We start from the raw sequence: 14640 nt of genomic DNA on the forward strand, positions 1-14640 counted from the left end.
AACAGTACCTCCAATGGTGGCAAATAAATTCATCTCCATTTTTTCCGTTTCCCCTCCTGCATCTTTACCACTGTGAACTAAAGGGTTTTTATTTATTACACGTTACAGTTTCTGTTTTCTTTTGTTTTTAAATTGAAGTATATTTGATATACAATATTATGGTAGTTTCAGGTGGACAGCATAGTGATCCAACAGACAAATACATTATGAAATGATCACCACAAGTCCAGTAACCATCTGTCACCATACAAAATGATTACAGTATTATTGACTATACTCCTTATGCTATATAGTACATCCCATGACATATTTATTTTATAACTGGAAGTCTGTGCTTCTTAATTCCCTTCACCTTCCTCCCCTCTGGCATCCACCAGTTTGCTCTCTATAATTCTGTTTCTGTTTTGTTTTGTTTCTTTGTTTTTTAGATTCCATGTATAAGTGAGATCATATAGTATTTGTCTTTCTCTCTCTGACTTATTTCACTTAGCACAATACTAGATCCATCCATGTTGTTACAAATGACAAAATTTCATTCATTTTATGGCTGAGTAATATTCCTTTACACACACACACACACACACACACACACACCATGTCTTCTTTATTCATTCATATATCAATGGACATTGATATATGAATGAATAGGGTTGCTTCCATATGTTGGCTATGGTAATTAATGCTTCAGTGAACATAGGGGTACATATATCTTTCCAAATTAGTGTTTATGTTTTCTTTGGGTAAGTATCCAGAAGTGGAATTCCTGGATTGTATGATAGTGCTGTTTTTAAAATTTTGTGCAGACTCCATAATGTTTTCCATAGTGATTGCACAAATTTACATTCCTACCAACAGTGTAGAAAGGTTTCCTTTTCTCCACATCCTCGTTAACACTTGTTATTTCTTATATTTTTAATGATAGCCATAGTAACAGGTGTGACATGATAGCTCATTGTGGTTTTGATTTACATTTTCTTGATGATTGGTGATGTTGAGAATCTTTTCATGTGTCTGTTAGCCATCCATATGTCATCTTTGGAGAAATGTCTATTCAGGTCCTCTGCCCGTTTTAAAGTCTGATCATTTTTTGTTTTTGTTTATTTTTTTATATTGAGTTGTGTGATTTTTTTGGGTGTAATTTGGATATTAACCCCTTATCATATATGTCATTTGAAAATATTTTCACCCATTTAGTAGGTTGCCTTTTTGTTTTGTTGATGGTTTCCTTTACTGCATAGAAGGTTTCAGTTTGATGTCATCCCATTTGTTTATTTTTTCTTTTGTTGCCCTTACCTGAGGTGACAGATTCAAAACAAAATATTGCTGAGATTGATGTCAGAGTACATACTGCCTATGTTTTCTTCTAGGAGTTTTATGGTTTCAGATCTTGCATTTAAGTGTTTAATCCATTTTGAGTTTATTTTTATATATGGTGTAAGAAAATGGTTCAGTTTCATTCTCTTTCATTCTCTTGTATGTAGCTGTTCAGTTTTCCCAACACCATTTATTAAAGAGGCTGTCTTTGCCCTATTGTATATTCTTTCCTCCTTCGTCATAGATTGTTTAACCATATAAGTGTGGGTTTATTTCTGGGCTCTTTATTCTGTTCCATTGATCTATATATATGTTTTTATGCCAGTATCATACTGTTTTGATTATTATAGCTTTGTAGTATAGTTTGAAATCAGGGAGTGTGATATGTCCAGCTTTGTTCTTCTTTCTCAAGATTTGGCTATTTGAGGTCTTTTGTGGTTCCATTCAAATTTTAGGATTATTTGTTCTTGTTCTGTGAAAAATGCCATTGATATTTTGATAGGGATTGCATTGAATATGTAGATTGCTTTGGGTGGTATGGATATTTTAACAGTATTAATTCTTCCAAACCATAAACATGGAATATCTTTCCATTTCTTTGAAATCTGAAAATCTTTCATCAATATCTTATAGTTTCAGAGTACAGATCTTTTACCTCCTTGGTTAAATTTATCCCTAGATATTTTATTCTTTTAGATGAAATTATAAATAACATTGTTTTCTTAATTTCTCTTTCCGATAGATTGTTATTAGTATATAGAAATATTCTTTCCAGATACAGATTTCTGTGTATTAATTTTGTATCCTGACATTTTATTGAATTCACTCATTAGAGCTAATAGATTTTGGTGGAGTCTATAGGATTTTCTGTGTATTTTATCATGTCATCTAGAAACAGTGACAGTTATATTTCCTCCTTTCCAATTCAGATGTCTTTTAATGTTTCTTGCCTTACTGCTGTGACCAAGACTTATAATACTGTGTTGAATAAAATTGTTGAAAGTGGCACCTTGTCTTGTTCCTGATCCTAAAAAAAATGCTTTCAACTTTTTACCATTGAGTATGATGTTGGTTATGGGTTTCCCATATATGGTGAGGTATGTTCCCTCTATGCCCGCTTTGTTGAGAGATTTTATCATAAGTGGATATTAAATTTTGTCAAAAACTATTTTCTGCTTCTGTTGAGATTATCATATGATGTTTATCCTTCATGTTGTTAATGTGGTGTATCACATTGATTGATTCATGGATATTAAACCATCATTGCATCCCTGGGATAAATCCCACTGTATCTTGGTGTATAATCCTTTTAATGCATTGTTGAATTCAGTTTGCTCATATTTTGTAGAAGATTTTTGCATCTATGTTCATCAGTGGTATCGTCCTGTACTTTTCTATTTTGTGGTGTCTTTGACTCGTTTCCATTTCAGGGTGATGCTGGCCTTGCAGAATGAGTTTGGAAGTATTCCTCCCTCTTCAATTTTTTGGAACAGTTTGAAAAGAGTAGGTGTTAACTCTTCTCTGAATGTTTGGTGTAATTCATTTGTGCAAATATCTAGTCCTGGACTTTTTTTTGGATGGGAATTTTTATATTACTGATTCACTTTCATTACTAATAATTGGTCTGTTCGTATTTTCTATTTCTTCCTGATTCAGTTTTGGGAGATTGTATATTTCTAAGAATTTATCCATTTCTTCTAGGTTGTCCATTTTATTGGCATATAATTGTAGTAATCTCTTTTGATCCTTTATATTTCTGTCATCATTTTGAACTTCTCTTTAATTTCTGATTTTATCCAGGTCCTCTCTCTTTTTGTCTGCCTAAAAGTTTATCAATTTTGTTTATCTTTTCAAAGAACCAGCTCTTAGTTTCATTGATTTTTTCTTTTAATTTTTGGTCTCTATTTCATTTATTCATTCTCTGATCTTTATAGCTTCTTTCTTTCTACTAACTTTGGGTTTTGTTTGTCCTTCTTTTTCTAGTTCCTTTAGGTATAAGGTTATATATTTAAGATTTTTCTTGTTTCCTGAGGTAGGCTTTTATTGCTATTAATGTCATTCATAGACCTGTCCTTGCTGGTCCCACAGATTTTTAATTGTTTTGTTTTCATTTTCATTTGTCTCCAGGTATATTTTGATTTCCCCTTTGATTTCTTCAGTGACCAATTGGTTTTTGTGGCATGTTGTTTAGATTTCATGTGTTTGTATGTTTTTTCAGGGTTTTGTTGTTGTTGATTTCTTGTCTCGCACTGTTGTAGACAAAAAAGATGTTTGATAAATTTCAGTCTTTTAAATTTATTTTGACATGTGTTGTGGCCTACCATGTGATCTATCCTGGAGAATGTTTCATATGCGCTTGAAAATAATGGCTACCCTGCTCTTTTGGAGTGAAATCCCCTGTGCATATCTGTTAGGTACATCTGATCTAATGTGTCATTTAAGGTGAGTGTTTCCTTTTTGATTTTGTCTGGATGATCTGTCCATTGACGTAAGTGGGGTGTTAAATTCCCCTACTATTATTGTATTATAGTCAGTTTCTCCCTATATGTTTGTTAATATTTGCTTTATATAGTTAGGCATACCTATGTTGGGTGTTTGGTGTACATATACTTACAATTGTTATGTTTTCTTGTTAAATTGGTCACTTTATCAATGTAAAGTCCCTCTTTGTCTCTTGTTACAGTCTTTTTATTAACATCTATATAGTTTGATATAAGTATTGCTACCCCAGATTTCTTTCATTTCCATTTTCATGGAATACCTTCTTCTATCACCTCACTTTCAGTCTGTGTATGTCTTTCAATCTGAAGTGAGTCTCTTGTAGGCAGCATATAGATGTGTCTTGTTTTTTATCTATTCATCTAACATATATCTTGATTGGAGCATTTAGTTCATTTACATTTAAAATAAATATTGATTGGTAGGTACTTACTGTCATTTTGCTAATTGTTTTTGTAGCTCTTTTATGTTCCTTTTTCTTTTGCTCTCTTTCCTTGTGATATGATGACATTTCTTAGTGTTAGGTTTGGATTCCTTTCTTTTGTGTGTGTGCGTCTAATGCAGGTTTTTTATTTGTGATTACCATGTTTTATACACACACACAGACACACACACGATTATTTTAAGCTGATGATCTCTTAAGTTTGACCACCTGCTAACCAGCCTACATTTTTGCTTTCCCCACTCCATGTTTAATGTCTTTATGTCTTATTTTACATCCATTTTGTTTTGTGTATCCCTTAACTACTTTTTATGGCTATAGTTGATTTTTACTACTTTTGTCTTTTAACATTCCTACTAGCTTTATAAGTAGTTGATCCACTACCTTCACTGTATGTTTGCCTTTACCAGTGAAATTTTGCTTTCATAATTTTCATGTATTTAGTTGTGGCCTTTTCTTTTCTTCTTAGTCTCTTAAACATTTCTTGTAATGCTGGTTTAGTGATGCTTAATTCTTTTAGCTTTTGCTGGTCTGTAAAATTTTTTAACTCTTCTTGAAATCTGATCAATAGCCTGTTGGGTAGAGTTGGTTGTAAGTTTTTACTTTCATCACTTTGAGTATATTGTGCCACTGTCTTCTGGCCTGCGAAGCGTCTGCTGGAAAGTCAGCTGATAGTCTTATGGGTGTTCCTTTGTATATAACTAGTTACTTTTGTTGATTTTTAGATTCTCTCTTAATCTTTAATCTTTGCCATTTTAATTATAATGTACTTTGGTATGAACCTTTTTAAGATCCTGTTGTTTGGGACTCTCTGTGCTTCCTGGACCTGGATTCTTATTTCCTTCCCTAGGTTAGGGAAGTTTTTGGCTATTCTTTCTTCAGATAAGTTTTCTGCTCCTTTCTTTCTCTCTTCTTCTTCTGAGACCCCTATAGTGTGAATGTTATTACACTTGATGTTGTATCAGAGGTCTCTTAAACTATCCTAATTTAATTTTTTTCTTTTTTCTGTTCAGCTTGGGTTATTCCACTACTCTGTATCCCAGTTTACTGATCCATTCCTCTGTATCATCTAATCTACTCTTGATTCCATCTAGTGTATTTTTTATTTCAGTTACTTTACTGTTCAGCTGTGGTTGGTTATTTACATATTTTCTAACTCTGTTGAAATTCTCACTGTGTTCTTTCATTTTTCTCCTAAGTTTCATGGACATCTTTATCATTACCTTGAAATCTTTATCAGGTTAGATTGCTTATCTCCGCCTTGCTTAGTTATTTTCTGAAGTTTTGTCTTGTTTCTTTATTTGGAGCATATTTCTCTGTCTAATTTTGCACATTTTCTGTGTTTTTTTTCAATGTGTTATATAGGTTGGTTAAGTAGTCTGATCTTGGAGAAATAGCCTTACATGGAGACATCCTATGGCATTCAGCAGCATGCTCCCCTCTGGTCACCAGAGCTATGTGCTATAGGCATGCCACCTGTGTGGGCCACATGCACCCTTCTATTGTGGCAGGCCCTACTACGGTGGGTACACTGGAAGGCAGGGCTGGCCTTGTGGCCCAGTTAGCTGCTAGGCCATGTCTCATGGCTGTGGGCCTGCTGGAGAGCGAGGTTGGCTTCCTGTGTGGATGGCTATGTGATTTGGAGGTGCACAGGGCTAGTGTCAGCCTGCTGGTAGGTGGCGCTTCATGACTGCCTGGCTGCCTCTGTGGCCTGGGGCTACTTGGAGTTGGTGCAAGCTTACTCAAGGGCAGGGCCATTGCTTCATGCAGCTAGATGTACAGCCTTGGTGAGCTTGGGGCAGATGGGCAGGGCCAGGTTCCTGTATCTAATAGCTAGAGGGAGATTCCAAAAAGACACTTGCCAGTACTGGTGTTATTGCAATAGAACAATCTCCCCAAAATGCCTGCTGCCAGCATCTCCATCCCTAGGAAAAGTCTCAGTTACTTCCTGCCCCTTTGAGAGGTTCTCCAAGATCAGCAAGTGGTTCCAACCCAGGCTGCTTTCAAACTCCTACCTCTGTTCTAGGACTCAGAGCATGTAAGATTTTGCATGTGCCCTTTAAGAGTGGAGATTCTGTTTCCTATAGCCCTCTGGCTCTCCTGAACATAAGCCCTGCTGGTTTTCAAAGCCAGACATTCTGGGGGCTCATTTTCCCTGTGCAGCACCCCAGACTGGGACACCCAATGTGGAGCTGTGACCCCCTTTTTCCTTCAGGAGGGACTTGATGATTGTGATATTTCTCCCATTTGTGCATTGCTGACCTAGAGGTGTGTGTCCTGACTGTTCCACATCTCCATCCCTCCTACCTGTCTTGTTGTGGTTCCTTCTTTATGTCTTTAGTTGTGGAAAATCTTTTCTGCTAGTGTTCAGATTGTTCTCATAGTTGCTCTCTAAGTAGTTATAATTTTGGTGTGTCCATGGGAAGAGATGAGTTGAGGGTCTCCCTACTCTGCCATCTTGGCAAACTCTGATGTTCATAATTTTGATATGTCTGGTATGGTCATTTTCTGTCTAAAGAAGTCCTTTTAACATTTTTAAGTTTAGTGGCAATAGCTCCTTTAACTTTTACTTTTTTGGGAAATTCTTTTTCTCTCCTTCTCTTTGAATGATAACCTTGATGTATAGAGTGTTCTTGGTTGTGTTTTTCTTTCAGTTCTTTGAATGTGTTGTGCCACTCCCTTTGGGCCCACAAAATTTCTGCTGAAAAGGCAGCTGATAGTCTTATGGGGGCTCCCCTATACCTAACTAGTTGTTTCACTGTCGCTGCTTTTAAAATTCTCTCTTTAACTTTTGACATTTTAATTGTAGTGTGTCTTAGTGTGGATCTACTTGAGTTCATCTTGTTTGGGATTCTCTGTGGTCCTGGACTTGAATGTCTATATCCTTTGCCAGGTTAGGAAAGTTTTCAGCTATTATTTCTTCAAATAGTTTTTCTGTCCTGTTCTCTCTCTCTCTTCTCCTTCTGGGACTCCTATAGTGTGAATGTTAGTATGCTTTATGTTGTCCCAGAAGTCCCCTAAACCATCCTTAGTTTTTGTTTCTTTTTTTCTTTTTGCTGTTCTGATCGTGTGATTCCACTAGCCAGTCTTCCAGAACACCAATTCTTTCTTCTAATCTTGTGTTGGTTTCCCCTAGTGTATTTTTCATTTCTGTTATTGTATTCTTCATCTCTGATTGATTCTTTTTTATATTCCTTATATAATTGTTGAAATTTTCACTGTGCTCCTCCATTCTTCTGAGTTCAGTATATATCTTTATGAACATTATTTTGATCTCCTTATCTGCAAGGTTGTTTATTTCCATTTTGTTTAGTTCTTTTTCTGACATTTTGTCTCCTTTTTTTGTTTTGGAACATATTTCTTTGTCTCCTCATTTTGTCTACCCCCATGTGCTTGTTTCTATTATTATGTAGATCAACTATGCCTCCTGGTCTTGAAGGAGTGATTTTGTGTGGAAGGTGACCTATTGGGCCTACTAGCATGGTCCCCCTGGTCACCAGAGTCAGATGCTCTAGGAGTGTCCTCTGTGTGGGCTCTGTGTGCCCTCCTGTTGTGGTTGGGCCATGCTTGCTCCAGATGTACTAGTGTGTGGGGCTGGCCCCTATGGCAGGAGCCACTTTAGGGGTATGCCACTGCTGGCCAAGGTTGTTCACTGCATCTGGAAGTGTGGGGAGTCACTTTGGAAGAGTTCTGGTACTATCTGAGGGCACACACCAGAACTGGCATGGTGGGACGCTGTTTTGGATGAGCTCCATTCCTGGCTGAGGGGCTATTTTTGAGATGCACTGACTCTGTTGGGTCTGCAGCTAACTCTAGTCAGGATGAGTGGTGCTATTAGCTATTAGGTTGGGTGGAGAGAGTCAGAAATGGTGCTTACCACCAGGGGAATGGCTAGGTAGAAGGTGAACCACAAAAAACAAACAAGCAAACAGAACAAAACAAAAAAACTGTTGCCCACCTGTTCCTCTGTACCCAGAGAAATTTCCAACAGATCCCTACCCCTCAACTACATGCTCTAAAATTAGTCAGTAAGTTTCCTTCATATATGACCCAGGTGCTTTTCAGACTGCTGCCTTTGTGCTAGGACTCAAGAGTGAGGGCATTTTTGTGCATGTCCTTAAGAGCAGAGACTCAGTCTATAGCAATCTGGCTTTCTAAGACATAAGCCCTCCTAGTTTTCAAAGCCAGAGGTTACAGGGGCTCATCTTCTTGGTTCAGGTTCCCCAGACTGGGGAGCCCGTTCTGGGGTTTGGAGCCTTGGTCCTAAGGAGAAGACTCTGAGGCTATGATATTCCTCCTACCTATGAGTCACAGAGCTGGGGCTGTGGGTAACTGCCAGACTGCATCTATACCCCTCCTACCCATCTCAGTTTGGCTTTTCCTTTTTATGTTTACTTGTGGAATATCTTTTCTGCTAGTCTTCAGGTTGTTCTCAGAAATTGTTTCTCTATATGTTGTTATAATTGTAGTGTGTCTGTAGGAGGAGACAAGACCAGGATCTTTCTTACTCCACCATCTTGCCCTGCCCTCTGTCATAGTCAGCTTCTGAAGTTCACTTTCCCTAAGTCACAATTGGAATAAAACATTTCTCCAAGAAGACTTGGTTCCTCTTACTTATGTGTGGTATGTGGAAAGCAAGATCTGGGCACTAGGTTTACTCATTGATACTGAGTTGTCATTGCTCTGGGCTTTCTCAATTAATAGGAGGAGAAGTGAAATCTATTGCCACTTCTATGCTTATCTTTATCTATGTATAGATCATTTGATGAGAAAAAAGTTTTCAATTTTGATAAGATCTAATTTAAGGTTTTGTTTTCTCTGTCCTGTCTAAAAAATTTTATTACTCTCAAGTCATGCTGATATTCTCCAGTATATTCTTCCAATAGATTTATAATTTTAGCTCTTCTGTTTAAGTCTATAAATCCATCTCTAATTAATTCATTTTGTATATGGAGTGAAGTGGAGGTTGAGGTTTATTTTTTTACAGATGCAGTTGTTCTAGAACAATTTCTTATAAAGATTTTTTTATCGTTATTCTCCTCCATTGGATTGCTTTGGCATTTTTGTCAAAAAATCATATGACAGGGAGGTTCTGTTTTTGAACTCTTCATTTTATGTCATTGATATATTTGTCAAAATTTATTCCAGTTTCACATTGTCTTAATTACTGTAGCATTATAAGAAGTCTTGAAATCAAGTACTGTAAATCCTCAAACTTTGTTATTTTAAAGATTACTTTGGATAGTTTAGTTTCTTTGCATTTGCATATAGATTTTAGAGTAAGATTGTTGATTTCTAAAATAAAAATAAAATAAAATAAAGCCTGAGGGATTTTAGTTAGAGTTGCATCAAATCTATACATCATTTTGGGGATATATGACATCGTAACAATATTGAGTTATCCATGAAAGAGCTATATGTATTTATTTAAATCTTCTTTAACAACTCTCAGGAATGCTTTGTAGTTTCCATTGTAGAGATCTTGCATGCCTTTCATGAAATTTCTTTCTTATTCTTTTATTGGCTTTTGTGACTAGCACCTTTTTAAAATTTAATTTTCCAAATTTTTGCTACTTGTATATAAAAATATATTTCATCTTGTACACTAAACTTGTATCCTGCAATCTTGCTAAATTTAGGTGGTAGCTAGTTTTCCTAGTTATTTTGTAGATCACTTAGGATTCTTAAACAGTGCAGTCTTAGACAAATAATGACATCTTTATTTCTTCCTTTCCAAACTGATGCCTTTTTTTTTCTTTATCTTGTTCTAATTCATTGTCTGTCACTTCCAACAATGATGAATCAAAATAATTAAGGTGGGGATTCTGTTTCTAATCTTAGGAGAAAACTGTATGACATTATAAGGACTCTGGTGTCTACCTTTATGAGACGTATTACAGGGTAAGTTTTTTTCATGCCTTTTTTGTCAGGATTTGGTATTTGGATAATACTGGCTCATGAATGAAATGTCTTGCACAGTGTTAAGGTAGGTGTCATTTCTTCTTTAAATATTTGAAAGAATTCACCAGTTAAACCAAAAGGACCTGAAATTTTTCTTTTGTGGTTTTTTTGTTAGCTGTACTTTTGGAGGAATTTTTACCTAATATTTGTTGTCAAATTTATTGGTATAAAATCCCTTATTATTTCCTTATGAAGTAAGGATTTGTAATAAGAATATTCTTTTCATTCCTGACATTGATAATCTGTGTATTTTTTTCTTAAACAATATGGAGATTTATCAATTTTGTTGATTTTTTTTCAAATAAATTTTCACTTTTTATTTTCATATTTCTTTTCTGTTGAATATTTCATTCATCTAGTGTTATTTTTCTCCTATTGTGCATTTACTTTGCTGTTTCCTTTCTAGCTTATTAGGATAGAATCTTAGGTGATTGATTCTAGATCTTTCATTTCTAATAAAAGTATGTAAAGCTATATATTTTCCCCATCACCACCTTTAAATTATCCCCCAATTTTTTATATTTTGCATGTTCTTATTATTCAGTTGAAAATGTTTTCCAATTTTCCTTGAGAGTGACGTCATAGTTTTTATATTTAGGAATTTGTTGCTTTATTTCTAAATATTTGGGCTTTTTCTAAATATCTTATTGTTTTTTATTTCTAATTTTGTTCTGTTTTGAACCTTAGGATATACTCCCCTTGAATTTATTTTTTAACAGTCTTGTTAAAGTATAATTGATATTCAATAATTTATACATGTTGAAAGTATACAGTTTGATATGTCTTTGACATAGGTATATACCTGTGAAACCGTCGATAAAATTAAGATATTTGTTTCCTTCAAAAGTTTTCTCATTCCCCTTTTTAATATATTCTACCTATCCTTCTGTGTTCTCAGCCCCTAACCTCAGCCCATCCATAATCCAAGGTAAACATTGACCTAGTTTCTGTCACTGTAGACCAATTTACATTTTGAAAAAAGTTATATAAAGACTATACAGTATATACTTTTAAAAATCTTCTTTGGTGAAATATCTGCTTTACACATATTTCATTGGTTTTTTTCTAATTATTGAGTTTTACAGATTTCTTATATATTATGGATAACAGTCCTTTATCAGCTATATGATACAAATATTTTCTCCTAGCCTTTGGCTCTTAACAGTATCTTTCAAAAAACAAAATTTGTGTGTTCCTAATTTTAGTAAAGTCCAATTAATCGATTCTTGTTTTATGGATTGTGCTTGGGTATTACATTTGGGTTATATTTGCCTAATCCAAATTCACAAGTTTTTTCTCCTATTTATATTATACTATATTAATCACAATGTTATAGAAGTTTTGTAGTTTTAGGTTTTCCATGCTCAGTTCCACTGTTTAATTTTGAGTCAATTTCTGTATGTGGTGTGGAGAATGGATCAAAGTTTATACATTTGCACATGGATATCAATTTTCCTAGACAATTTGTTGAAAAGACTGTATTTTCTATCTTGGTAGGACTAAAGGTATATTAGATGCAGATGTAGATACAGATATAGATGTGCACATAGATATATATAGACAGATGGAAGGTAGATCCATGTACCAAAGAGATATAGGAAAGCAATGTATCAACAAAGTAAATATTTTTTGGTTGTGGGATTATGGTTGAATTTTCTTTCCTTTATATTTTCTTCTATTTTAGAAATGTTTTCTAGTGAATGCAGACTATGTTTATAATCAGAAAGAAAAGATAGACATTCATTGTCAAGAATGTGTTTTTTCCCCAAGTGGTGGCTCAAATACAATTATATTTACATTCAATTCAGGCTTCGTTAAGATTAGTTCAGTTTATGCCACAATTTGGGTCTTTTTATTTTCTTCCAGTTTTATTGAGATATAATTGGCATACAGCACTGTATGTCTTTTTGTCATTCTTTTTTCTGGTATATCCTTTCAGAAGTATTTGTGTTATCACACTTTTTTCCTGACTATGTTAACTTTGCTCTATTTATTTGACATTTTTAAAAAAGAACAAGCTTTTTAAACTTATTTATTCTTTATTATTTCTGCTTTTATCTTTATTGTTTCCTTTCCTCTGTTTTTTTCCTGTTTACTTTGCCCTTCTTTCCAACTTTTTGAGATGAAAAATTAATTTTTTAGCATTAAACATTTTGCATAACATGTATTGATATTTTAAGGATCTGAATTTTCTTATGATTTCTGCTTCACTTATTGAATATATCCTACAGATTCTGATATAGTTTTATTTTAATTATCATTAGTTTTAATAAATATTTAATTTTGTTCTGCACTTCTTATGGATAAGTTATTTAGCAGAGCATTTGATAATTTCCAGGTAGAATGTTATTTATAAAAATTTTAATTCCCTTCTAGTTTTACTACATTGTCATCAGAGAATCTTCTTCATATTATTCCAATGTTACGGGACTTATTATGATTTTTAGAGTTACATAATGTTTGGTTAGCTTTAAAAAAATTACTCATGTATCCTTGAAAAGAAGTTGTATTATGTATTATTGCTGTGCCCAAATCTCTCCCTATATGATTATCTTCTTACCTCTCTCTCTCAATATATCCATACATACCCATAATATCTATGCTGTCTAGTTTTTCTGTATGTTCTCAATTAAATTTGTCCTATTGATTAATCAATTTAAAGAATGAATCTAACTCTGTCCTGACATGATATTCATATATTCTGCGTGTTATACTTTTATTGGTTTATTCCACAACATTTATTCAGCACTCACTATGTTCTCAGTACTGTGCCAGCATCTATGAACATAATTATTAAAGAGACCATCATTTTCCCTTCTTTTATGGGACTTTTCTGGGACATGAGTCATGTGATTCTATGGCATTTGCATCTTCACAGAGATGGTGACTTCTTTTTCTTATAAAAATCTGTCAGAATATGGATCTTAAACAAAAGTCTTCTGTCTAGAAACTATTGCAATCTCCATGAAATATGACCGCAGAAAAATGGAAAACATTCTCCATTCTAACCAAACCTCAAAACTTGTCCCACAGAAAACATATGAGCAGTTTTGAAAAATGTTAATTATTAAACAGTTTGATAACATTTTATAAGCTGAAAATGGTTTTTGGACAATCTTTTGGAAAAATAGTAGACTTTAAAAAATTCTGATCTCTTTGATATATTTTATCTCTCCTATTTATTTGTTGTGTTCTGATTTTATGAATGTTATACGTCAGCCATTGAAAGCAGAGACTTTATCCCAAAACGCTGTAATGAGAGATGCTTAAACATGAAACATAATTGGGCATGTCATTGTCATTTAATCATTGGATTAAATTCCAGGTCGTAGTTCATTTTTGAAATTCATTTGATGACATCATGATTTTCTTGTTATATTAGAGCATCATAACATCTAATTAAATTAAAGAAAAACATGTAGAACATTTCCTTCACTTTTAAATATCAGCAACACAAGATGACCTACTAGTTTTCTAGAAAATTTGATGGGTTTTCATAATTAAAGCCCACAAGGAAATATAGATGTTGAACACAATGACTCTGTTTTGTCAATTGATAATAAATTTCCATTTCAAAAACGAGTTTTGCCTTATGATGTGTCCCATAATGTTAGAACATCTCACAGTTGTCATCAAAGAGGGGAGAAAGTCAGATATCATTGATAAAAATGACTTTGGAATTTACATTAAGAAAAAATTTAAAACAATTTTTGAAGAGGTGTGTGCGTGCATGTGTGTGTGTCTGTGATGTTAAATATTTCTACTTGGAATATATAGAAATACAATACTAACAATACTACAAATGGTCAGTCCATAGATTTGTCAGTGAAGCCTCTTTAATCTGGATAAGAGCAGCCATGTAGCATGCCCAGATAATCTGAGTCTCTAATGATAATTTCTGACTTTATAATTGTTCTATGAATTTCCGTTTGGTGACAACCTTTGTGAGATAATTACACATCATCAATGTTCTAATGAACTATGAGACACTTAATGCCTGGACATGAGGCAAAATAGCTAAGAAACGTGTGTCACAGACAGTTTTGCAGGAACTAACATACAAAAATGTAGGCTTCATTAACAGTGTTCAGAAAGACAGATGATTCTCCATCCTGCCTAACCCAGTGGTTAATTTATTGACTGACTTTAACAGCGACGTCCCTTTGGAGGGTTTTTAATAGTTTCTAAGTTGCTTGCTGAGGTTTTAATAGACATTTGCCTCACTGAGCTCAATAAGTATAGAGTGCAGTTTGAAATCTTACAACCTAAAATGTAAGCAACTGACTGAATGAGGTTAGAAAGGATTTATATTTCTTCTAAATATACTTCTGAGCTGAAGTTCCAGTAAAAATGATTTCCAAAATATCTACCTACTTTTTTGAAAACTTTCTCCTATTTTATGTTAAGACCCTTGGTACTATAAA

The sequence above is a fragment of the Physeter macrocephalus genome, chromosome 8 (assembly GCF_002837175.3).
Source record: "Physeter macrocephalus isolate SW-GA chromosome 8, ASM283717v5, whole genome shotgun sequence".
Taxonomy (NCBI): Eukaryota; Metazoa; Chordata; class Mammalia; order Artiodactyla; family Physeteridae; genus Physeter; species Physeter macrocephalus.